The following is an 11,440-nucleotide window of genomic DNA, read 5'->3' on the forward strand; positions in this document are numbered from 1 at the left end:
GGTCAGAGGAAATCTTTATGTAATTGATCCTCCCCTTCTACCCCTATATGAGCTCTGGAGATCAAGCTCAGTTTACCAGGCCTCTGTAGATAGCATATGACCTAAGGAACTATCTTGCTAGCCCTAGCCTTTCTTAATTTGCAGATTCCAAAATCCTTCTTGCATTTACCAAGATAATCATTGGGAGAGAATATTAATCAGAATGATATGTAATGCCATATCTAATAATCTACAGAACTATTCATTGAATTAGTTGCATTAATGACTATTCGATTTGAAAATGGTGAAAATAATTGGAGAAAATTATACCATATTAAAATGCTCATTTTTAAGTGGGTACAATCAATGAAAATATTAGCTGTTTTATTTAATAAATCATTGTGCAAAGAATCAAAATTATCCTGTATATATAGAGATGATTTCAATTGCCTTTCATTCATTTTGCATTTCAATATCCATAACAATGCACATCAAAATCACCAGAACATGTTCATCACTCAAATACTTGTTTTCAGGCAAATAATAAATTATTTCACATCTGCAATATAATCCAAACCATAAACACAGGAATCAACCTAATTTAAGTGGTTGTATCTGAAGTTTCCATTTACAATGGAAGAGTATTTAGTATTATTATTTTTAAAGCAAGGAATAAGCCAGACATCCTGCCCCATGTCTATAAAAAAAAATCAGTGTACTCTTTTTTTTTTCAATTTTTCATGTGATTTTATTTTCTCCCTTCCACCATAATAATATGATATCCAAATTTTGTCTTAACTGTTGGGTCTGTAAACACAAGCTTATCCATTCCACTTACAGGCAAGGCAAATGCTGCTTCTTGAAATGGCCCCACCATGGATCCTTTGGTCGTCCAACCCAAGTTACCCCCTGTCTGGCTTTATCTTTACTATTTTGTGTGGCCACTTCACTGAATCTCATCCTAGACTTTAACTTCTTCACAGCTTCTATTATTTTCCCATGTTTTTTATATAGAATGTGTCTGACCTTTACTGAATTGCGACCACCTTTAGGACCCTGAGGTTATTGTCAGCGCTGTCACTCCCAGAGGCGGCACCCCCTTTTCCTCCTTTCCACCTTCGGGGTCATCTCTTAAATTTGCAGTTGAACTCAGCACTGTATTCTTTATTCTGTTTGTTATTAAGGTGTTGTCAATTCAGAAATAATCTATCTATTAATAGGAAATGGGTACTATGTGCACATTGTCATTTGAAGAGGAAAAAATAACATATTCACATGAAGTGAAAATATGGGGAAGTTATCCAGAATTAATGGACTGTGTGTATCAAAAAAAGTTTATACCAAAAATATTTTTTGCAGTATTTTATTAGCCCTCATCCTTTGTCCAAAAAATCATATTTAACCAATGTTCTTTAATTCTTCAGAAAATTTTGTACATTTAAAAGCAGCCCATAAAGTTAGGAATAAAGCTCGGTGGTAGCGTGCTTGCCTGCCACACAGAAGTGAGCTTCATGTTTCCACATGCAGGGAATGGAAAACAAAGAAATATGCATGATTATAAATTATCTCATACATAGTTAGAACCTATCGCATCCTCTAATCCTCAAAATTCAATTTCTATAAAGTGCATTTCTCCATTAAAACATAGCAATCTACTTCATTTTTCCCAGTGTCTAAATAATACTTTTGAAAAGTAGACTTATATATCCAACACAAATATGTGACCACTACACAAATGGTAAGCATCCTCAGAAAAGACTTACAAGGACATAACACAGTGAAAATGGCTGAAGGGTCAGAACGGAAGGGAAGAAATGTTCAATATTCAAACAAAATTTCAATTTTGTTTCAGCATTCTAAATTTAAATACGTTAAATTACTAAGGAGAAAAAACTTTATTGTGATACATATACATTCATAGATAACCTAACCTTCTACATATACATAGTTTAAGACAATTAATGACTTAGTTTTGTATTAGCATTGCATGTTCCTAGTTGGCTGGCAAAGGTATCTATTTATTTAACATATTCAGAGACTTAAGTTGATAGACCTGCTTCTCTCTCAAATACTAGAGGGTGAGCCTCAGTAGGTTTTGCACAATCCCAGCTAAAATGCTGGGAGGAGTCACTGCTAAGTGGATTGGGAACTAGAACTCACCATAGACCAGGCACACGAAGGGTGAGGAGCTTGAGGGAACAAAACTAAATCCACTACACACAGGTTATGTGTTAGCCCTGCAGTGGTCTTTTAGACATGGACTGCAACATTGGCACAATCTCTTACTCAAAACCAGACAGCAGGTGAAACATGTAGCTCAATATAACAATTAGGTCTGTTAAGAAGGACTAAATGTGATGGCTAATCTTGCCTGTCAAATTGACTGATAGGGTATCAAGTAAGATGCAACTCTTTCTGCATTTTCCTGGGGATTTCTTGATACGATTATTTAAAGTTGGAATTTGAACACCAAGGGGCTAAACTTTTGCATTTTGCCTGTTTGCCTTCACTCCAGCTGACAAGTTCATTTACTCTGTTTGTTTGGTTTTTCTTCACTGTTATTAGAACCATACCCCTTAATGTGGCATGGGTGGTAATTTCATGTACAGAGCTCAGGAGTCTCACTAATTAAGGGGAAAACATTCAGACTCTGTGGAGACCAATACAACTGCAGTTTATGGCAGAGTACTGCAGAGGAACAGTTGCACAAACAGAGAGGCCGGGAAGAATAGGAAGAGGGGGAAGAGGAGGAGAGAAGGGGCAGTCCTTCCCCTTCATCCCTCTCCCCCTCTCTCCTCTCCTTGCTTTCCTTTGCATCTTTCGTTTTTTCTTTCTCAAGGCTACTGGGGTGTGGTTGCTTACAAGCTCTCGTCTCAAAAATAGAAAAGAGGGAGTAGGTGGGTGGGTGGGTGGGAGAAGGGGAATGGGAGGGGAGTTTTGTGGATAGGAGACCAGGAAGGGGGACATTTGAAATATAAATAAACAAAATAACCAAAAGAAAGGAAGAAAGAAAGGAAGGGAGGAAGAAAGGGAGGGAGGGAGGGAGGGAGGAAGGAAGGAAGGAAGGAAGAAAGGAAGAATGAAAGAAAGAAAGAAAGAAAGAAAGAAAGAAAGAAAGAAAGAAAGAAAGAAAGGATAGAAAAGAGCTATCCAAACAGGTTAGAAGGGAAAGTGTCAACAAATGGCATGTGAAAATTTGTGGTCTCTTTCTTCATTTTCCAGAAGTTACAATTCGTAAAATATTGAGTGGGACATTCAGAGAGACCTTGCCTTAAAAGCAAGAAACCCTAGATGGGCTCAGATTCTTTCTAACAAAACTTAAGTATTTGCTATTTAAAATTTTCAGATAACTATATTCCAGAACAAAGGTCAATTAAAGGATAGAAATATACATAGCAAGGTATAAATATTTAATTTGTATTAACATCTATACTAGTTAACTTCATGTTACTACAATTAATTTCCTTGGTAAAGTGACTTGTAAAGAAACATTTTTTATTTAACTATTTAGAATTTCACACCTAGGACTTGTCAGCCCATTGATTCCACATCTGATGGGTGTGGTCGATGGCAGGGGTGCTAATGCTAGTTAAAGCAAGTGGTTGCATTACAAACCAGGAAGTGGAGAGGAGACCATGATAATTGGGATCTCTGTGTCTATTTGAGGACAAATTCCCCAAAGCCTAAAGGCTTCCCATCAAGTCTAGCTTTTTATGTTTACTGCTTCTTCTAACAATGCTACTCAGGGTGCAGCTTTCACATATGGACCACTGGGGATCATTCCTTCCATCCATATTCCTACATAAACATTGCCAGGAATACCAAAGAGCAAGAAAACAAAATCCATAATGAGGGAGAAAAGCCATTAACTGAAGCAAACAAGAACTGACACGGGATCAGATAAAGCACACAAAGATACTAACACAACTACTTTTAACTATGTCCTATATGTCCAAAAAACTGCTTAAAACACAGGGAATGGTACACAGTCACAGGGGCTACAGATACTCAGTGTTCAAAGATAAAAACTTCAGTGTTCAGGGTAAAAACTGTTTATGTTGAATTGGATGTGAAGGGGGAAAAAGCTTGGTTGCTTTAAAGTAACAGTGGAAAGAATTATCTGAAAATGAAACACACAGAAGAAATATTCAAAATGCCTTAGTGTTCAACTGTAAATGACCTTAGTGCATATATACTCAGAACATCAAATATCAAGCCAAAAGAAGGGAGGAGAGAAACCATGTTTGGAGAATGGAATAGTCATTTTCGAGCTTATCTGATTAACATTATAACTTGATTGACCCAATGGGTTTAAGAGATTTCCAGGGCATATTATGAGGCATCTGCAACTATAAAGGTCTGAATTCAGAATAACATCTTTAAAAATAATGAAATAAAAATAGCCCTCCTAAAGCTCTATACCCAATTAACAATTTTCAAAGAGAACAATAAAATGAAGACATATTTAGATGAGTCAAAACAAAAGGATCCATTCATAAGCAGCAGGCTCAAATCATGAGAAAGTTTAGCACAAGGTTTTGAGCAGACAGAAAATAACAGAAAGAAATCAGGTCTGTAAAAAGGTCTGAAATTGTAGTTATTGACAGGTACATAAATAAGGCTATATTTTTCTTATTTTAATGTGCATCTAGGTCACTGATTATTATACAAGAGTAAAAGAGAGTGTGGGTTTGTAACAGGTAGAAGGAAAGAAGAAAGCAGACTTGACTACAAAACTCACATTTATAGTATTGCAACCAGAACAGTTGAGATGTTCAACATGACAACATCTAACAGTTGACCTAAAGGAGTTGAGCAATGGCGCATTTGCAAAACAGGCAGACTAAGGCCCTTTGTTCATTCACTTTGTATAAAAGAAGCAATTGTAGATGAGATTCTATACTGACTTTTAGGACATTTCTTGCAAGGAAGAAATTGGGGGAAGCATGATTGAGAATGTAGGCCAATGTTGGGTATATTAGAGATGCTAAGTACATGCCTGGATTCTCTATCAACTCTGTGAGCAGACGTCTCAGGACAAGCAGATTATGAAATAACGAGTTTAATGTGTATGTTCCCTGTCATCTTCTAATTCAGAGAATGCTCTAACTAGGTAAGCATAGTGATGCAATTCATTTTTTCCTCCAGAGGACAAGCTATAGGGTGGATTGTTAGTGGTGACTTTTCTCACCTTTCAACCTTCCAATTTTTATACATCAATAATTCTCTTTACCACGGGGACTTATTCTTAGGATACAGAGACTGATTTCATTTTGGCTAATTAAACTCTGACAGATAAAATATACTATAAAGACGGTAAATGTGAAGTGTTATAGTTAGAAGTATATATGCTGAGAAAGACATAGTTTAGCAGTATATTTGAATAAACCATTTTCATTAAAAATAAATTTGAGAAGAATAGTGTAAAGTATCCATTAGAAATATACTTAACTTTGGCTATTATTCTAAGCAGAAGCACCTGGTGCAAACCTTCCTAGTTTATATACTATTTAATAATCACTTGACCTAGGCTACGAAAATAACAAGATATGCTGTGAACTGAACTATTTAAAATTTTTCTTTGAATTTTGTCTAGCGATTAGGTGGTTTGAATTATAGTGGTGCAAATGATGTATAACTTTCTATTTTTAGGATGCTCATATGGAAGAGTGTGAAATTTAGTGTCTTTTTAATATAATATAAGATTAAGAACAGCTAAGCTGGGCAGTGGTGGCACATGCCTTTAATCCCAGCACTTGGGAGGCAGAGGCAGAGGTAGGTGGATTTCTGAGTTCAAGGCCAGCCTGGTCTACAGAGTGAGTTCTAGGATAGCCAGGACTATACAGAGAAATCTCAGAAAAAAAAAAGAATAGCTAAAAATTTCATTAAACAAATGAAGTGAACCCAAATCCAGTCTAAGGATTTATAAACCATTCAGTGGGATGGGTAGGCCAGTTACCGCTTATCTTTTTCATTGAACAATATTCCTCAGCTAATTCCAATTTTTTTATTCTTCCAAAAAATATAGCTTTTTTCTAGTTATTACTCTCTCGTTATCCTGCATCCTATCTCAAGATACTAGCTGGAAAATCTAATAACCCCTTAGCATTGTCTCTTCCTTTGCTCAGATTCTCCCCTATAAACTGTTGTCAGAATAACCAGCCAGTTTCAAGTAGTATTTGCATCTTTGATTTTGCCACATACCCACTGGAAACTCTCTTGTATGTTATCAACTCAGAGAAATTCTTTGTCCTTGGCAATAATTACAACACTGCCTTTAAAGTTCCTTGGCTTTTGTTTCTGGCCTAATAATATACCACTACCTTCTCCCTCACTATGTGAGTTTTGTTCAAACACTATTTTGTCCCCATAACCTTATCTGGTGAAGTTTGTCTTTCTGAGATCATAGTCTTCTGCTGTTACTTTTCTCCTGTCTCATTCTGACTGAAACATTCTCTCTCAATTTAAATTAGAGTCATTTCATCAAGGATGCTTTGAAAATATTTTATATATTAGTGGGTTTTAAACAGGAATTAGGCATCTGATATACAAAAGGTAGAAATCAAGAGATGGTCAAACATTCACCAGTATATAAGATATCTGTCTGTGGTCAAGAACTGTCCACCCTATGGTACTAAAAATCCTGGGATTGAAAGCTTTGTTTATTTGTTGTTCTCCCAATTTTTTTATTAACATGAAATGAATTCCTTTCTCTCACACCATTCTGTACTTTCCTTGGAATATCATTTAAACTTTCAGTGATGAATTCAGTTCTGTATCTGTTCATTAATGCTTGTTTCCTCCACTAACATATCCATTCCACAAGAACAGAAACCATCTCTCTGCTTCTCTCAACTCTGTGAAGTCAGTGTAACACAGTATTTGGTGAACAATAAATGATCAATAACAATTGTTTAATGAATCATTTAAACTTTGTTATTAAATATGGCACTATTTCATATTGGAAATCACATAAAAGTTGTTATTTGACACATCACTGATATCCATGACAAGTGTTCCAGAGGATTCACATATAAAGAACCAATTTTTGAGTGTAACAGAGGACTCACACATAAAGAACCAATTTTATGACAAGGCAACTCATTTAAACATAGTTTAAAACCATATATCTCAAAAATTCAAAGGAAAGAAAATTCCAAGTGAACAACTGAAAATCCTTTGGCTCATGGAAGATAATCATCCTCATTCTTATCGTGTTACTGACATGTTTGAGAAATGATGAAGTGACACATACAAAAAGGGCTGTTTTCTCTGCTCGTAAGGAGAGGCATGTTAGAGTTCACCCACTCCCATCACATAGTTATTTCTTCCACACTCTCATTTATTAGTCATCCCTACCACTCAGAAAAAGTGGCCCAGAGGAGAATTAGGTGTTTTCATTACAACATAATTCACTCCCAAAATATGTAAGAATGCTACTTATGGTGTTGAGAAAAGTCCAGAACTGCTTCCCTTATTTGAGATCTCAAGGTAAACTAAAACTAAATCACCAGTTGTTCTTGTGAGATAAGATGCCCAAATGGCCATCCAACATCACCTCTCCAGTTTGTAACAATTACTTGGATCAAAATTTCTAAGAGTTATGCATTGCATTACACATGCGCATGCGTATGTATATAAATGCATGCATATTCTCTCTTCATGACAATATATGTACTTGATATTTAATAAAACACTTTTGCATCACTTCCAAAAACCTGAGCATTTGGGTTTCTGCTCTTCTATTTCTTGAAAATTATGCTATTTTGCACTTTGGTTTTCTAATTTAAACAGATATTTGAACTGGCAAAATGATGTGTCCTACTCACTCAACTCTCAATTACCACATAAAGCATTCACACAATTCCTAGCTCCAATTGGAGCCTTGGAATCCTTTGTATGTATGCATGCTTTTTCTTCAGCTTACAGTTACAGAGAAAAGAGAGCTATTGATGGGAATCCCATTAGGACAAATGTAACTTCTCAGTGCTAAAGGTACCAACTTGTTTATATTCCCATGGAGGCCTTATTCCTCTCCACTTATCCTACTGGAGGAATTATTTTTCTTTAAGAAAGCCAAATGCCTGGTGTGTTCACAGTCTCCACCCTTCCCATATTTCACTGCCACAGTGATATTCTACAATTTCAAATTTTCCCTCTTCCTATCTACTTTTTAAATATCCAGGCTACGTATTTGCTCTCCAGTTTCTTCTACATCCAATTGCATGCTATACTAGAATTCTCTCTCTTAAGTGTGTTTAAAATCTGTTCACATTTTCCAGTTACTTGACACCATTTAAACATAAATGGCCATCTTTTCATCCCTGCATCAATGAACTCTTTTCTCTGATAAAGTCTCCACACGGCACTTGGGGCATGAAGTAATACCTTGCTAGAGCTGTACTCATTGGTGTTATAGTCACCACCACTCAAATTTGAACTAACCAACACTAATAGTTCACCATGGTACCATCCTCCTGAAACGTTATATCCCATTCTCCTAAATTTCCAAATATTTATCTGGGTCTATAACTTCCTGCATTAGCCCCTACTCTGTACTTCTGCTATATAGAGCTTCTCATACTTTAAATTCCCTCAATTCTCCTTACTTCTATTTACAACTCTTTTGTTACTTCTTCCCAGGTGTCCATTCCATCCTTTGTGCAAAGCCTACATAAATTCTAGTTTGCCTTTGTCTTTGCCTAAAGATCATTTCCCTGTGGAGGTAATTTATTTCCTGATATCCAATCCCTGATCTAATTTGTTCATCACAAATCCCACAGACACTATATTTTTTTCTTGTAACCATTGTTGTGAATGTAAGATTCACAGAGGCCATAACTCTGGCATCTACCTCATCCATCTATATCTCCCTAGTGACAAGAACAATAGATATGCAGTGAATAAGTGTTTAATGAGCCAGGTACTAGGCTGTCAGTAAAAACACCGACTAAATTAATTATATAAGGAATTTACTTTCTACCATGAAGAGAATGTACTGGCAGGTTACAGAATTCAAAGCAATCACTTATTTGAAAAGCTGTGTTTTATGTCATGCTTTATTTGAAACTAGACTTATCCAAATATGATTCTAAGCATAACAGCCTCTGGTTTGTGAAAATGTTGTTAGAGGAATTTATTGTTTCTCCTAGGTCTTAAGTAACATTGCAATGTAAAAAACACATGTATATGCAGATATCCATAAGATATTTTCAATTAATCCACCAACTATTCTTAAAGTTATGCCTTTGTTTTAAAGAATGTGTATATTTAAAATCAATCTTTTAGGTTCTTTAAGTACAATTTAAAATTATTACAATAGGAGTTATAGACCAAAAAAATATAATGTTTATCCTCTTGATGCTTTAGTTTTCCTGATACAGGAAGTAGACATACAAGTGCATGTCTTGCTTCATACAGAAAGTTTCTATCTCACTAAAAGGAAGGGGAACTGTCCTTCATGGGTAGTATGATGCTTTTCTCAGTACAGCTGACATTAGCTTCCTATTTTAAACTTGCTGCCCTCCTTCTCCTCCTTTCTACCCCAGTTCCTACATCCCAAACTTGGCCGGCCTGCCTGTCTGTCTGTCTGTCTGTCTCTCTCTCTCACACACACACACACAAATTCTTTACTTTTGATACCAAATTAATCACTGTGTTCTGTTTCTTAAACTGTTTAAATATTTTAATACTTGTGAAGAAAGAAATCTATTTACTATCTGTCTGTCTGTCTGTCTGTCTGTCTGTCTCTATCTATCTATCTATCTATCTATCTATCTATCTATCTATCTATCTACCTAGTTTGTGTTTTATTGTACATATTGTTCTTACTGCTATTTGTGAGACCTCATCTGTCTGAAAGAAGATGAGAAGTATATGGTCAGTATATACCCTTTGAGACATAAAATAGAATTTAAGAAATCCATGCTAAGACAGTGGTCCTCATAGACAGTCATTGGAGTGAAGGTGTTATGCTTTGTTGTTGTTGTTGTTGTTTATCATTGAAGGTGATATAATCCAGCTCCAACTCTGGAAATTTCATAAATAGTTTTTCTCCATACTACTCATTATCAGGTTATGAAGAATGGAAAAAAATTAACAACACAAAGGAAAATTTCTGGATCCCAGGTTTTTGACATCCAGTCTCCCACATATTATTTCTCCCATTCTTTGGGAGAAAAATATCTCAGGAGTGCAAATGAAAAGCACTTGGAGAGTGGGAAGCACAATGGCTACACCATAGCTTGGCAGGTAAAGGAGCTTATGGGTAACCTTGAAGCACTGCTCCCTGTGCTGACTGTGTAAAGCAGAATGAGCCTACAAGGGTTGTCTGGCCCAGGCTTTGGGGAACAATCAAGACCTACTAACAAGTGGAACTGTGCATTATCAACAATGTGTCAGTGAAATTTTAAACCTCATAACTGTCTTAATTTTATGTATCCAGCTAAACTCAGAAGAATGTTTCTGATAGTATCCACATTTAAAACTGTGAAAATGGAGCACACAAGGATTAAGCAATTCTCCAAGGAGACATAGTCATTGAACGCTAGGGCTCTATGTAGGAGGGGTTCACTGGGATGAGGGGATGGCTAAATGGCACCTTTTGTATTTTTTCTTCTTGTGTGCATGTATATATGGTTTGCATATGTTGTGTATGCATATTTATATATGTGGGGGTGGACATGTGTATGAATGTATGTGCAGTGGAGACCTGGGATGGATGCCAAGCATCCTCTCTCTTCTGTACTCTTCTGATGTATTCTTTCACCCACTCTGTCATGATTCAAATCAGCACTGGTTCCCAGGATCTCAGATAATAACATCGGTGAGTGAGAATCTCTAAGGATCATACCTGTTCTGTCATGGAATCAGAACAAAGCCCACCAAAGAGCTCCCCTATCACCACCCAGTGCTTGACCCCGCACCACACATTCAATCCCGGGGGACAGGGAGGGAAAGTGGCCATGTTAATTAAACCCTGTACTTTTTACTATTTATAGAATTTATTTTTAAATAACTTTATTTAAGAAGAAACAAATTCTGTTGCCAGCAGTTTTGGCTAATTTTGTTGTTCAGAAATGGTGGACATTGACTTGTGATAGCATTAAAGGAATATGGTAGTTTTTTGTATTTCTACATTGTGATGAAAGTATTCTATGTGTACTCCAGTTTCTGACTCTGCACAGCTATTGTGCATTCTCTTTCCTCTTTCACATGTAAAAGTCTCATTCTTCCCTCTGAAACATCTTAATACCCGTCACCTCATTTATAAAAATATGTCTAGAAGGTCAGGTTTGGTTAGTAACTCAAAACACCTAATTCACACAAGTGCACTTATTGATCTGTTTCTTTTTCTAGCAGAATTTGACATTTGCTTGGTTTTGATTTTAATACTTTTTAAAAATCAATACTTTTGTGGAAAACCAACTGAGGATGTTAAGGCATTGTAATTCTTTCACTA

At 36.1% G+C, this 11,440-nt stretch overlaps 1 pseudogene; it reads right to left on the reverse strand.

The window, feature by feature from the left end:
• Nucleotides 1–727: 727 nt before the first annotated feature.
• LOC116098468 overlaps nt 728–11,440 on the reverse strand; it is a 24,445-nt pseudogene continuing 13,732 nt past the window's right edge.

The sequence above is a fragment of the Mastomys coucha genome, unplaced genomic scaffold (assembly GCF_008632895.1).
Source record: "Mastomys coucha isolate ucsf_1 unplaced genomic scaffold, UCSF_Mcou_1 pScaffold20, whole genome shotgun sequence".
In the NCBI taxonomy this organism is placed as follows: Eukaryota; Metazoa; Chordata; class Mammalia; order Rodentia; family Muridae; genus Mastomys; species Mastomys coucha.